This window comes from Eubalaena glacialis, chromosome 6 (assembly GCF_028564815.1).
Source record: "Eubalaena glacialis isolate mEubGla1 chromosome 6, mEubGla1.1.hap2.+ XY, whole genome shotgun sequence".
Taxonomy (NCBI): domain Eukaryota; kingdom Metazoa; phylum Chordata; class Mammalia; order Artiodactyla; family Balaenidae; genus Eubalaena; species Eubalaena glacialis.
The window spans coordinates 131699400-131711585 of NC_083721.1; the positions used below are offsets into that span (position 1 = coordinate 131699400).

At 34.6% G+C, this 12186-nt stretch overlaps 1 protein-coding gene across 3 annotated transcripts in view; it reads left to right on the forward strand.

Annotated features, from left to right (window-relative positions):
• STAG1 (STAG1 cohesin complex component) overlaps window positions 1-12186 on the forward strand; it is a 430559-nt gene that overhangs the window by 152503 nt on the left and 265870 nt on the right. The window lies entirely within an intron of this gene.

Sequence of the window (12186 nt, forward strand, 5' to 3'; positions counted from 1 at the left end):
GGCAAAGATGGTAATTCATTATTTTAATTTGCGTTTTTTTGATTACTGATGATTATATGTTAAATCTTTTAATTTGATATCTGCTCATTTTTGATACTTCATTTTCAGTTTAAGTTTTAAATTTAGGTAATTGATGAAACAGATTTATTTTTAGACCTAAAAGCAGGCAAGTTTTCATTAGTATACCTTCTATTTTTTAACCTGTATTTCCCTTTGAATTCCTTAAGGGAGTTTAGTGTTCACTGCTTTTTATGTATGTTACAGATTGATGTGTTCAAGAATCCTGGAATTTGTATGGGAAGGGAGGGAGGTGGAGTGGTGGGATGATGCTAAATAGTAAAAGAAATACTGAATTCCCAGTTACCCAAAGCAATGGACAACTTTAGATTACATAAGTATAATTTTAAAATATATTACGTGACTTTTAGCCCTTAAGCTTGACAGTTTCTTTATTATACTGTAATAGAAAAATTGTTAACAAGCTACAGAAATACTATTTTTGAGATCTGTTTATTGCCTCCCACCCTTACATGGAAACACAAGCAGAAAGATGAAGGAAATTAAATTTAAAAATTGCATTTCAGTATTCTGCTTTTCTTTTTTCATGCAAAACTTTATTTTTCCAACTTTTACTTAATAGGAACAAAATCTTCAATATTTAATATGAACAAAATCTAGTCATCTGTATTTGACACACACTAGTGAGTAGTGTACGTTTTTTCTTTTTTGCCCAGTATCTTCTGTATTCTTCATCCACATTACTCTTCCCTGTTGCTGTTTCCATACTTTACTCTCTGCTTAAAGTCTTTGGGATTCATGTTTTATGAAAGGTAAAGATTAGTAGTCAGAGCCTACTGCTACTTGCATAATTTGGTTTTAAGTCACTTTTTCAACTTTTTCTCACTATTCTTCTATTGAAGTTGACTCTAAGCATTTTCTACTTTGCTGTAATTTTTTATTATTCTTTTATGTTTTTCTTTCCTAGCTATATTCAAATTAATCTACAAACTTCTGTAATTTATTTTTACTCAGCATTCTATTGTGGGCATTTTTTCCCATGAATTAACCTTATAAATTTTAATAATTATATATCATTCCTTAACGTGGCTGGGCCGTGATTTATTTAACCAGTTTTCATTTGGGCTGCTTTATTGTTAAAGAAGAATAAGTATATTTAAGATAACTATTTAAGAGTAGTTCTATTAAAAATAGTACTTCTTTGAATATCCTTATATATCCCTCTGAGATGTGCACGTGGGAATCCTTTGTAACATAAATTCCTGAAAGTGGTTGCTGAGCAAAAGGAATGCATGTTTAAAAAACTGTGATGCAGGTCTTTTATTGAAGCTGGCACACTAATTTAAGTGTTTATTACCCCTTCACTTCAAACATAAAGTAATGAAAGATAAAATATTAAAAAGAGGGTAGATATTAATGAGTTTAGAAACTAAATGTTTCTGTGGTTTATATAGAAGAAAAACTACCTGGTGATCAGGATTGGGCTTAAGGTAGCAGAAGCAGGCACTTGTAGCCAAGAATTTGGCTCTTGTGTGTTAAAAAGATGAAAGGTGCTTCATGAAGGGTAGAGGAATAGAGTTAGGCTTAAAATACATGAAGCCAGGGCCTAACACGAGACTCCATACTTGTAAAGGAGACTGAAGAAAGCCGCTGAGAACTGCTGCATAGGCTAAGGCTTATGTTTAGGGGGATTGTATATCTCAGGTTACCCTTGAGACTCTTGTTTATGCTTATCATCCATGTAGTTATTAGTAGAGACTCCTTTAATACTCAAGAGGGTCCGAGTTTGGATAAAAACTTATACTAAAACCCCACTTTTAGGAAATCATGGGCTGAAGGAAGGGAGAGGACAGACATAGTCCTTATAATCAGGTCCTGAATTAAAATGACTACTTTCTTGGTTGGAGACTGGGTCTGTAAAAATCCCCTGTATCATCTTAGACCAGGAAGTTCTTTCTAAGCCCACTATATGATCTAGTTGTACAGTGGAGTGAGTAGAATGAGCAGAGATAATCACAAAAACATTGGCTGGGGAGGGATGAATAATAAAAGAAGTAAGTATATTTAAGATTCTAGAGAGATGAAAGAAGAAATTCTAATACCAAAAAGGAAATAAACTTAGTAAATTGGTTTTACTGAAGATAAAAAGCTATATTAGATGCCATCAAAGGGAGAATTGAAGAATTGGCATTCATTAGGCATTCATTTAGAATGTAGCCCAGAGAAATAAAAAAGTAAATATGAAAGAGCAGTTGAGTGACTTTGATGTGGATTGAAAGGGTTCCAAAATATGCAGGGGAAGAATTCTGAGGGAATAAAAGAGACATAGTTTTTGAAGAGGTAGTTTTGTAGAAATTTACAGTCACATTTCCTCGGATCTAGAGTTTGTTCTCAGGAGTCAACAAGATAAGTGAAAATCATTACGCAGCTAGTAATAGTACAGGCATTCCTTGTGTTTTTTTGTTTTTTGTTTTTTCCTGCGCTTCGCAGATACTGCATTTTTTACAAATTGAAGGTTTGTGGCAACCCTTCGACAAACAAGTCTATCAGCACCATTTTTCCAACAGCATTATTTTTTAATTAAGGTATGTACAGTGTTTTTTTAGGCATAATGTTATTGCACACTTAATAGACTATAGTATAGTGTAAACATAACTTTTATATGCACTGAGAAACCAAAAATTCACGTGACTCTCTGTATTGCGATGTTTGCTCTATTGCAGTGGTCTGAAACCAAACCTGCAATATGTCTAAGGTATGTCTGTATAGTATAACTGTAAAATATTGAGGATTGAAAGAAAGTCTTGAAATATTTCATTAAAGAATGCTTGACCCTTTTCTCTGACTACAATGCAATAAGGTTGAAATACACAAAATAAATTCCCCTTCTACATTACATTATACTCAAAAGTCTGGAAAGTCACTTTTAAATAATTCATGTGGTAAAGAGGAAATAAACAGAGTTGAAATGTGAATGTTAGTGAAAGTAATGTTAGTGAAAAATTGAGGCCAGCTAAAGCACTACTTGAATAAATATACAGTCTTAAAAGTATTACTATTAGCAAAAGTAGTACAAACTTAGAGAAAGAAAAATAGGAAAACTAAAATAATTAGGAAGAAAGGAATAATAAAAGTAGAAATGGAAATTAAATAGAAAAAGAAATGGTAGAAAAGGTCAACTAATTCAAAATATTGGCAATTTCAGTTCAGTACATTTTTAAGACTTAGAGGTTTTATCTTAGGAATGCAAGGGTGGCTTAATGTTAGAAAATATTTTACTGTTATATAGCAGATAATCCTGGGGGGAAATTGATATAGAATGTTTGGAAAAATCATTTGATAAAATATAGCTGATATTCATAATGAACAATAACTCTTCATGAATAAACGAACAAGAGGGAAATTCCTTAGCTTGGTAAAGTTATCACACAAAAACCTTATAGCTGACATCACGGCACTTTTTTTTTTTTATTTTTTATTTTTGGCTGCATTGGGTCTTCGTTGCTACGTGTGGGGTTTCTCTAGTTGCGGCAAGCGAGGCCTACTCTTCGTTGCAGTGCGCGGGCTTCTCATTGTGGTGGTTTCTCTTTGTTGTGGAGCATGGGCTCTAGGCACATGAGCTTCAGTAGTTGTGGCACTCGGGCTCCATAGTTGTGGCTTGCGGGCTCTAGAGCGCAGGTTCAGTAGTTGTGGTGCACAGGCTTAGTTGCTCCGCGGCATGTGGGATCCTCCCAGACCGTCCCCTGCATTGGCAGGCGGATTCTTAACCACTACGCCACCAGGGAAGTCCCTCACATCACGGCATTTTAAAAAGGGAAATTTAGATGAATTCCCAGGAATAAGCACTAGAGTATAACAATTGAAAAGGAAAATACAAAATTTTCCGTATTTGCAGCATATACAATTGTCTATGTAGGAATTTCAACATAAACTAGAGTATTAGAACTAATGAGTGATCAGCAAAACTACTAGAGAGAAAATTAACACTAAAAAAAAAAGAAAATCAGCATTCTGAACATGTTAGAGGAAACAATAGCCCATGTAAGAAAATAGTAAGGAAAAATGAATAAAATTTTGAGTGGAAAAGAATAAAATTCTGTTTCATACTCTTCATATTGAGTGACATAAAAATGTCTGGAAGATAGAGTCAGTAAGGATGTAGAGTAACAACTAGTGGGAGTACAAATCTGTGTAACCCCTTTGGAGAAAAATTTGACAGTATTAAGAGAAGTTGAACGACCTATTCATTTTTCATTCATTTAGCAAATATTTAATGAGTGCCTACACTGTGGGCAACACCTTTTTCTCTTTTTTATGTCTCTCTTTTTTTAACTGAGATACTTTGAAGAAAGGGAATTCAATTCCTAGATGTAACCTTTAGAGAAATTTTTGTGTATTTTTATAAATGAGGCAAATACAGAAATTTTTATTGCTACTTTGTAAAAGCAAAAAGAAAAAAAAGGAAATAAAAAAAGTCTATGAACAGGACAATTGATAAATAAAATGTGGTATATTCAAACACTTCAAATGAGTGAGCTAGAGCTCTAGGTACCATTATAGATAAATTTCAGAAATGCATTTTAAGGGACAAAGCAAGCTACAGAATGATACATAATATATTGTACTGCTTATATAAACACATATCTAAGTTTATTTAACATCAAGTTTATGTTATTGGTTACTTACTGAGGAGATAGGAGAAGGAGAATGGGATCAGATGGGTGTATGTGGGGTACTACAGCAGTTACTGAAAAAGAAGCAGAAAGAAACAAATACGGCTGTAAAGTATTAAATGTTGTTGAAGCTGGATACCTTCTTGTCTATCTTGTTTATTTTATTATTTGAAATAAAAATGGATAGCATTTCTGAAATGCCCCCCAAAAGGAGGGCTTATAATGTCCATATATTTGGAAAATGACTGTATCCCTTCCCCTTTGGAGAGGTATGAAATGTGAAGGCTTTGATAAGATTTGTGTTAAAGAACCTGGCTTCTTTTATTTATCCAGCATTCCAGAAACCTTTGATTCCTACAACTATTTATGACCATTTTCTCTTTTAAGTCTTTTCTCCTTATCAGAATTGTGAAGAATCAGTTTTACTAGCTTAATAGATACTTGTTACACACCTCCTGTAATCAGATGCTGTGCTAGATAGTTTCTGAATGTACAGAAAAACAACCACAGTTTTGCCCTCATGGGAAACAGGTGTTACAGAATACTTTAATAAAACAGATATACTGAGTGGGTTGAAAACTCTGAAAATTCACTTGGGCACGTCTAGAGGACAGGGTTGTGGAAGGTTTGCCTGTATAGCTAAAACTTGACCTGAGACTTGAAAGATGAGTAGGAGTTAGCTAGGCAGTAGCAGAGGGCACTTCTTATAGCAGAAACAGGGCATGCAAAACTGAAATCTCTACCCCTACAAAGAGGGCATAGATGACCAGTAAAAATAGAGCTGAGAGAAGCTAGATTCTGAACATTGAACGTTTTGACTTTTTGTGAAATTGATGGCATTTTAGAAAGAAAATAACATCATATTTAGCATTTTAGAAATACCTTTCTGGAAGCAATACAGGTGATGATTTGGGGTGTGTAGGGCTGGAAGAAAGACCAATTAGGAGGCTTTTTTTTTTTTTTTCCTCCCCCTCCAGTGATCCAATTGGGAAGTAATGAGAGTTTGCATTTATAGTGTCAGTGAGGGTGAAAAGGAAGAGGAAGTGACCGATTCTATAAATATTAAGGCTGTAGGATGCTTCTGAAGGATGAGAAAGAGGACAGAATCTAAGGTAATTCCTAGTTGTTTGACTTGGGGATATTTACTGAAAGGAAATTTTTAGGAGTATAGGTGTTAGTAGATGGGTATGGGAATAGTTTGGTTTGGACATTTTGACTTTTAGGTGCATGACACTGACTATATGTTGAATTTTGGAACATTCAAGCTATTAATCTGGTATTTGTTGCTTTAGTAGTTATGAGTTAGCATTTAAGTGAATTTCTACAATCCATTGGCATTTGCATTTTGTACCTCCAGACTTCAACTAAAAATGTTGGACTACATTTCCTTCATTCAACAAAAATTCATTGAGAGCTCTTGTTTCAGGCACTGGGTTAGGTACAAGAGATACAATATGAACTAAACTTGCCTGACCCTTCCCTTCATAGACTTTCTAATCATAGAAGGGAAAGGAAATTCTCCATACTAATCAAATGATCTGTTAATATACTATTACAAACTGTTGATTAATGCTAAGAAAACTCCATTTGGTCTTAATGTACTGATAATAATAACTTATGTGAATGAGGAATTGGATTCAGCCTATAAATGAAGTATACTTAATAGTACAGTTTGGTCTCCTATTTGCTTTTGACAGGTGACTATGTGGGTAAAACTGATTTTGTCCATTGAAGTTATGATTGGGAAAGACATAGGTATCTTAGGGGGATAGTCTGTGATTAGTCATTCTCTCTCTTTTAGGGAGGAAACTTTGTTCTGATGTCAAAGAAAAGTATGAACTTTTATAGGACATTCATTTCTTCTAGTTCCCAACTTACAAATGGGTTAGATGCCAAATCTCAAGGTATCAAATGCAGAGGAGTTCTCCCCTAAGATTTGTGTAGGTGAATTTTAATTACTCTATGTCGACACCAAGGACAGTGAAAAAGCACTGGTGAGTTTATTAAAATCTCACCTGTTAACTTGTGTTTGAACTGACAGTTTATTTAGTGACTGTATGAGAATTGAATGCTTTTCTGAGCTATTAATAGAATGGATAAATGTGTTTGTAATAAGTTTTGAATTTCTGAATGTTCATTGAAAAGCTTAAAAGTTTCATGAAATATTAAAATGGCTGAAGAATGTCTTAAGAAGTTTAATTATAGAAGAAATGGTACTTAAACGTTAGAGGGGAGAACAAATGTACTATTGACTGAAATGAAACTTTATAACAAAGATCGTCAAGAAATATTGAAGGAAGGAAATACTACAATGACGAGTAAAACCTTATAGAACTAAGCAAATATAAGTACTTGAATAGAATCAATATATGAGTGTAATACAAGAAATATGTGCTTATAGCTGCAACCACTACAGTGCAGGATATTGGGTACAGGACTTAAAATCATGAAAAAAATATTAAAACATTTATTCAGATTTTTAACAACATCATAATAAAAAATTTAAATTTAACGTAAAAACATTTAGATTAAGTTTAGCTGAAGGTAAGTGTGGAAAACTGAAAGTAACAGTAGTTTAAACAAGATAGTTTATTTCTCTCATACGTAAAAGATCTTAGATAGATGATCTTTTCCATGGCAGCAGGTAGACTGTCAAAGGATTGAAATTGTTAATACTTTAATACTTTAATAATCATTAAGGTATACATAATCATAACTTTAGCAACTGTACATTTTGATGTTTATCAGAAACGAATATTACATAACAAAAAGGAAGAAGCTGCCAGGGCAGCACAATTGCAGTCTCTACCCCAGGCAGCAGACATTGGGTTCTGTTTTAAGCCCTATGAATATCTTTCTATCCTATTTCTCATTCCTCTGTCTTGACCCTTGTGGGAAGTCTGGGCCTAATGTTCCTACTAATGATAACAGCCAGCCATATTGCACATCACATGCCCCATGAATAAGTTGATGTTTTAAGGGTGGGAGTGCTGCTGGTGCCAGGCACTGGGCTCTTGAGGCGAACTGCTTCATTTTAGACTTCTTAGTTCCTGCAGATAAAGCCATGCACGAATGGCCACAAAAGTGGGCAAAGCCTGGTGAAGCCTAGCAAGCATACCTTTGTGGATGTTGATTGCTTACAGAGCCCCAAATGTGATAGAAATGTGTTTGAAGGCCCACCAGTGCAGCATAGATGTCATAGTGCTGGTGGGTGAACCTCATGGGCATCCATCATGGCATCCATGATTTGGAAAAAGAAGACCTGAGTCTTCAACACAACACCCTTGTTGCAAAAGCATCACTGCCAGGATGCCTGTGCCTTTTAAACTCAGATTGGGAAGCTGAGTTGCAGTGCCTCTTTTGTGACTGCTGCTGGCTCCATTCCAGGTACATGCCAGCACTACAAGCAGTCCACCATCTATATTAAGCAGTAACAGAACACCTCTTAGAAGACCCTAGATGAGATGGACACTGGATGAGATGGACATTGCTAGCTCTACCTATATTGAGAGGAGGGTAGGGTTGAATTACTCTTCTGTGGCTGTAGCAGTCTCAGTGTGCTCTTCTGTGGAAGTCTCCTGCTGGTAATCTCTACATGGATAAGAAATCCACCCCAACCCCCATGAAGCTTTGACAGCTAGCTCCAGTATTGTCATTGTGGTGGTCCTGGTGGCCATTGTTGTTGGCATTGCAATCCTGGTGATCACCATCAGGTTTCCACCTGATGGGGAAGTACAAGAAGGCAGGAATGAAGGACTGGGGGAATTGAATATACAACCCAGCATAGGTCTATAGTGGGGAGGGTCAGAGGACAGTGTCCAGGACCACTTCAGCGTGAAACTTAATTCTTGACTCAAGACAGATACTTTCTCCACCACCATCCCCTTCTGCTCTCCCTCCTCCCTCCATCCTAACAATTCTTGTCCTAGGGCTACCTTTCTTTCTGACTTTATCTCCCAACCTCTCTTGAAGAGCTGTTTCTATTATTATTCCTTCTTCCTCTTGGTCCATGGACAAGAAATCTCATTCTGTAAATGCAGACACAAGAATGTCATCTTTGATTATGTTTAAAATAAAAGGTTAAAATGACATCCTGGGATCATTTAAAAGTGGTGGAATACCTTTTGAAGGCTTAAATGACTTTAGGTGAGGAATAGTTCTATCTCATTATAAAGGAAAGAGTAGCATCTTCATCCTGAGCTATCTACTAGTTTATCTACTGCTTATCGATGAGAAGAAAATTTGGCTTTATTTGGGCTTGCACAATGGCCGTATCACTGTTACACCATGAACACATATGCTTCTCACTTAAAAGCTAATCTTATTTTAGTTGCCTAAACACATTTTTATTTGTTTGAGAAGAGACTGTCCAGATACTTTTGGGGTTTGTTCTTCAGCTCACCTCTATTATAGTTGATATTAGTAATGTTTTATTATGTAAAAATGTTTGTATATACTTTGTCATTGGTAATTTTTGTGACTTTCTTAATATTACAAACAGTGAAATTTAGTAAAATATGAGGGAGACATAAAGCAAGAGAGAGTTTGAATTTGTCAGAATTACGCCAATTAAAAAAAAAAACCTTAACTTTTTTTTTTTTTGGATCCTGTGGGAGGTTATACATAAGATGAAGGTGAAATAAATAGAACTTCAGAAATACTAATTGGATAAATGAAATAGTTACATTAGTCAAGGTATTATCACACCAGGGCCCTGTATCTTAGAATCACAGTATCTTTTTTTTTTTTTTAAACGTCTTTATTGGGGTATAATTGCTTTACAATGTTGTGTTAGTTTCTGCTGTATAACAAAGTGAATCAGCTATACATATACATATATCCCCATATCTCCTCCCTCTTGCATCTCGGCTATGAGGCTGCTTCCCACTAGCTAGCTATTTTACATTTGGTAGTGTATGTCAATGCCACTCTCTCACTTCGTCCCAGCTTACCCTTCCCCATCCCCGAGAATCACAGTATCTTAATTTGAACTTCAGAAATGTTCAGATTTTATAGCCCAAGGTTTTCCCCACAAATGATTATATTTTTATAAAATAATCATTGTTGATCCCTTTTAGAGATTCAGGTGGATTACCTTTGAACTCCTTCATTGTTTAAGCTTCATGGTCACATCTCGTCATCTTTTGCATCTCTTAAACTGACATGTGGAACTGGTCCAGACTATTTCATAATCAGTTTAGTGCCTTAAAATTCTTAGGTTTTTGAGAACAGTTGTAAGAAAGTTCTAAACATAAACTGTATTTCTTGCAGTTTTTGTGTTTAGTTACGTAGTATTTGAATTATTAAGTTGTTTACTGTTTCTCAAAGATAGATGTACATTTACATTTATTTACTGTTTACCAACCCCAGTAGAAAAATGAGCAAGTGAAGAGGGTCTTGTTTTGCTGTTTGTTGAGCAATGTCAGTATTTTTGTGAGAAAAGACGTTAACATTAAAATGTTAAGTTTCTGATTCTTCCCTGAGTCTATCTTTAACTCTTGCTTTAACCTAATAACAACCTAATAACATGTGTGATTAACTGTAAGCTAATTTTTTAAAGTGCTTTAGTCCTGATATCCCCCATTTTCCTAGAATGAAAAGTAATATGTAAAATATACAGAATGTTTTAGGGCAGAAGATATAAATTGCTTTTTTCATTTCATAGGTATTTGAAAATCCTCAAATGATAGCTTAATATTTACTTAAGAGTGAGTTTTTGATTTTTTGTTTAGTTAGAATGACTCTCTGAAATTTGTGGATGTTTTAACCTGTCCCCAACAATTCTAGCATCTACATAGAGTAATATACATACTGTAAAAAATAAACCTCAGATATTGGTGGCATATCGTGATAGACATTAATTTCTCATATATGTAACCATTCGTATATATGTAATATAAGAATTAGTGGTAGGTGTCTTTCCTTCATATGGTGACTTAAGGATCCATGCTCCTTCCATTTTCTGGCTCCTCTTCTTTCCCTTAGAGCCTCAATGTTGTTTGCATTCAGTGGCTGGAAGGGGAGAGAGAATAGAGCACTACCTACTTCTTAGACGCTTTTGGTCCCCCTGTTTACATTCCATTGATGGAAACTTACCAGTACTACAGTGAGCCAGGTAATGGAGTCAATGGCTGGGTAGTTGTTACCCAGTTTGGTATACACTGTGAAAGGGAGAACACATAATTGTCATACTCTGGTTACTTTTAGAAATTAGAGGGAAGGTATACAGTAAATATTTTGATTATGTTTAATTTCTTCAATACAGAGATTATAAAAGCTGCTGATTAGTGCTAAGATAAGAGCATTAACTCCTTATAAGTTATTTAGAACTAAAGTCCTAAGTTGAAGTTAGGGACTCTAGGAATTTTCACAGCGTCTATTCAGTTACATCCAAAGATACCTACTATTTTTCATGTATTTAGCTTCAGTAAACACATTGCTGTTATTTTTTATGTTGTTGCTGATGTCAAGCTTGTGGCTTTAACTTAGGTGTTTCAGATATTATTAGTCTTCTTCATGATATCCCCTAACCTTCCAAAGGTATCATCCACAGGTATATCACATTTTATATAGATGGTCTAGGACATATCAAGTAAATAGAGATATGACTGTTGCTGTATTTGTGATTATGATAGTGAAATATTTATAAAAGATTATGTATATAATGGGTTTACTTTATGAAGTCATTTCAAGGAAAAATAGCCTTTATTTTACATATTTATTTGTACTTATAAATTGTTTATAGATATTTGAATATATGGAATATGGTGCTTTCTACTAACTTTATTTTCACAGAGAGTACCTAACTTATTTTAATGCTTCTGGTCAAAATTCCTTACTTATAGCTTCAGTAAGAATTGAAATACAGAAAACATTATATGAATAAAGACATATTGAAGTATGAGACCTTTTTAGAATTTCTTCTTTTGTCCACCTCAGTAAATTTGGATTGAGTGTGCTTGTGCAGTTTCTTACCCTGTACACTAACTTTAATCATGTATAAAGCAGAACCCTTCAAAAATTTTTTTTCATGATTTATGTCCAAACTGCTGAAGAAAACTATATATATATGTTGATATAATTCCTTATCATTTCCTGGGCTTTGGTCCTAAGCCTTTGAGATGGGAAGACAAAAAGGATTTTCCTCCCGGTGAGGACTTTTGATCTAGTACAGGATTTCTTAACCTGGAATCAATGCTAGAATTTTTGATAAGCATGAACAGAAATGAGGAGAGTGGTAAAAAAATTTGGAATTGATTTAAAAAAATAAGTGCAGAGAGAAAACTGATCTGGGACATTTAAAAGGATTGTTAATGGCATTGAAGACTAAATTTGTAGCAGTATGACTTCATATAATTGTTTGATTTTCCTCCTGCAGCCCTGTAAGCAGATATTAGAAATGTGAATTTACTGTTTACTAGAAGGAACAAAAATGTAGGTTTTGATCTGTGCCAGGAACTCCTTTTCAGTAGTTATAGTCCTTTGAGGGTTCTGA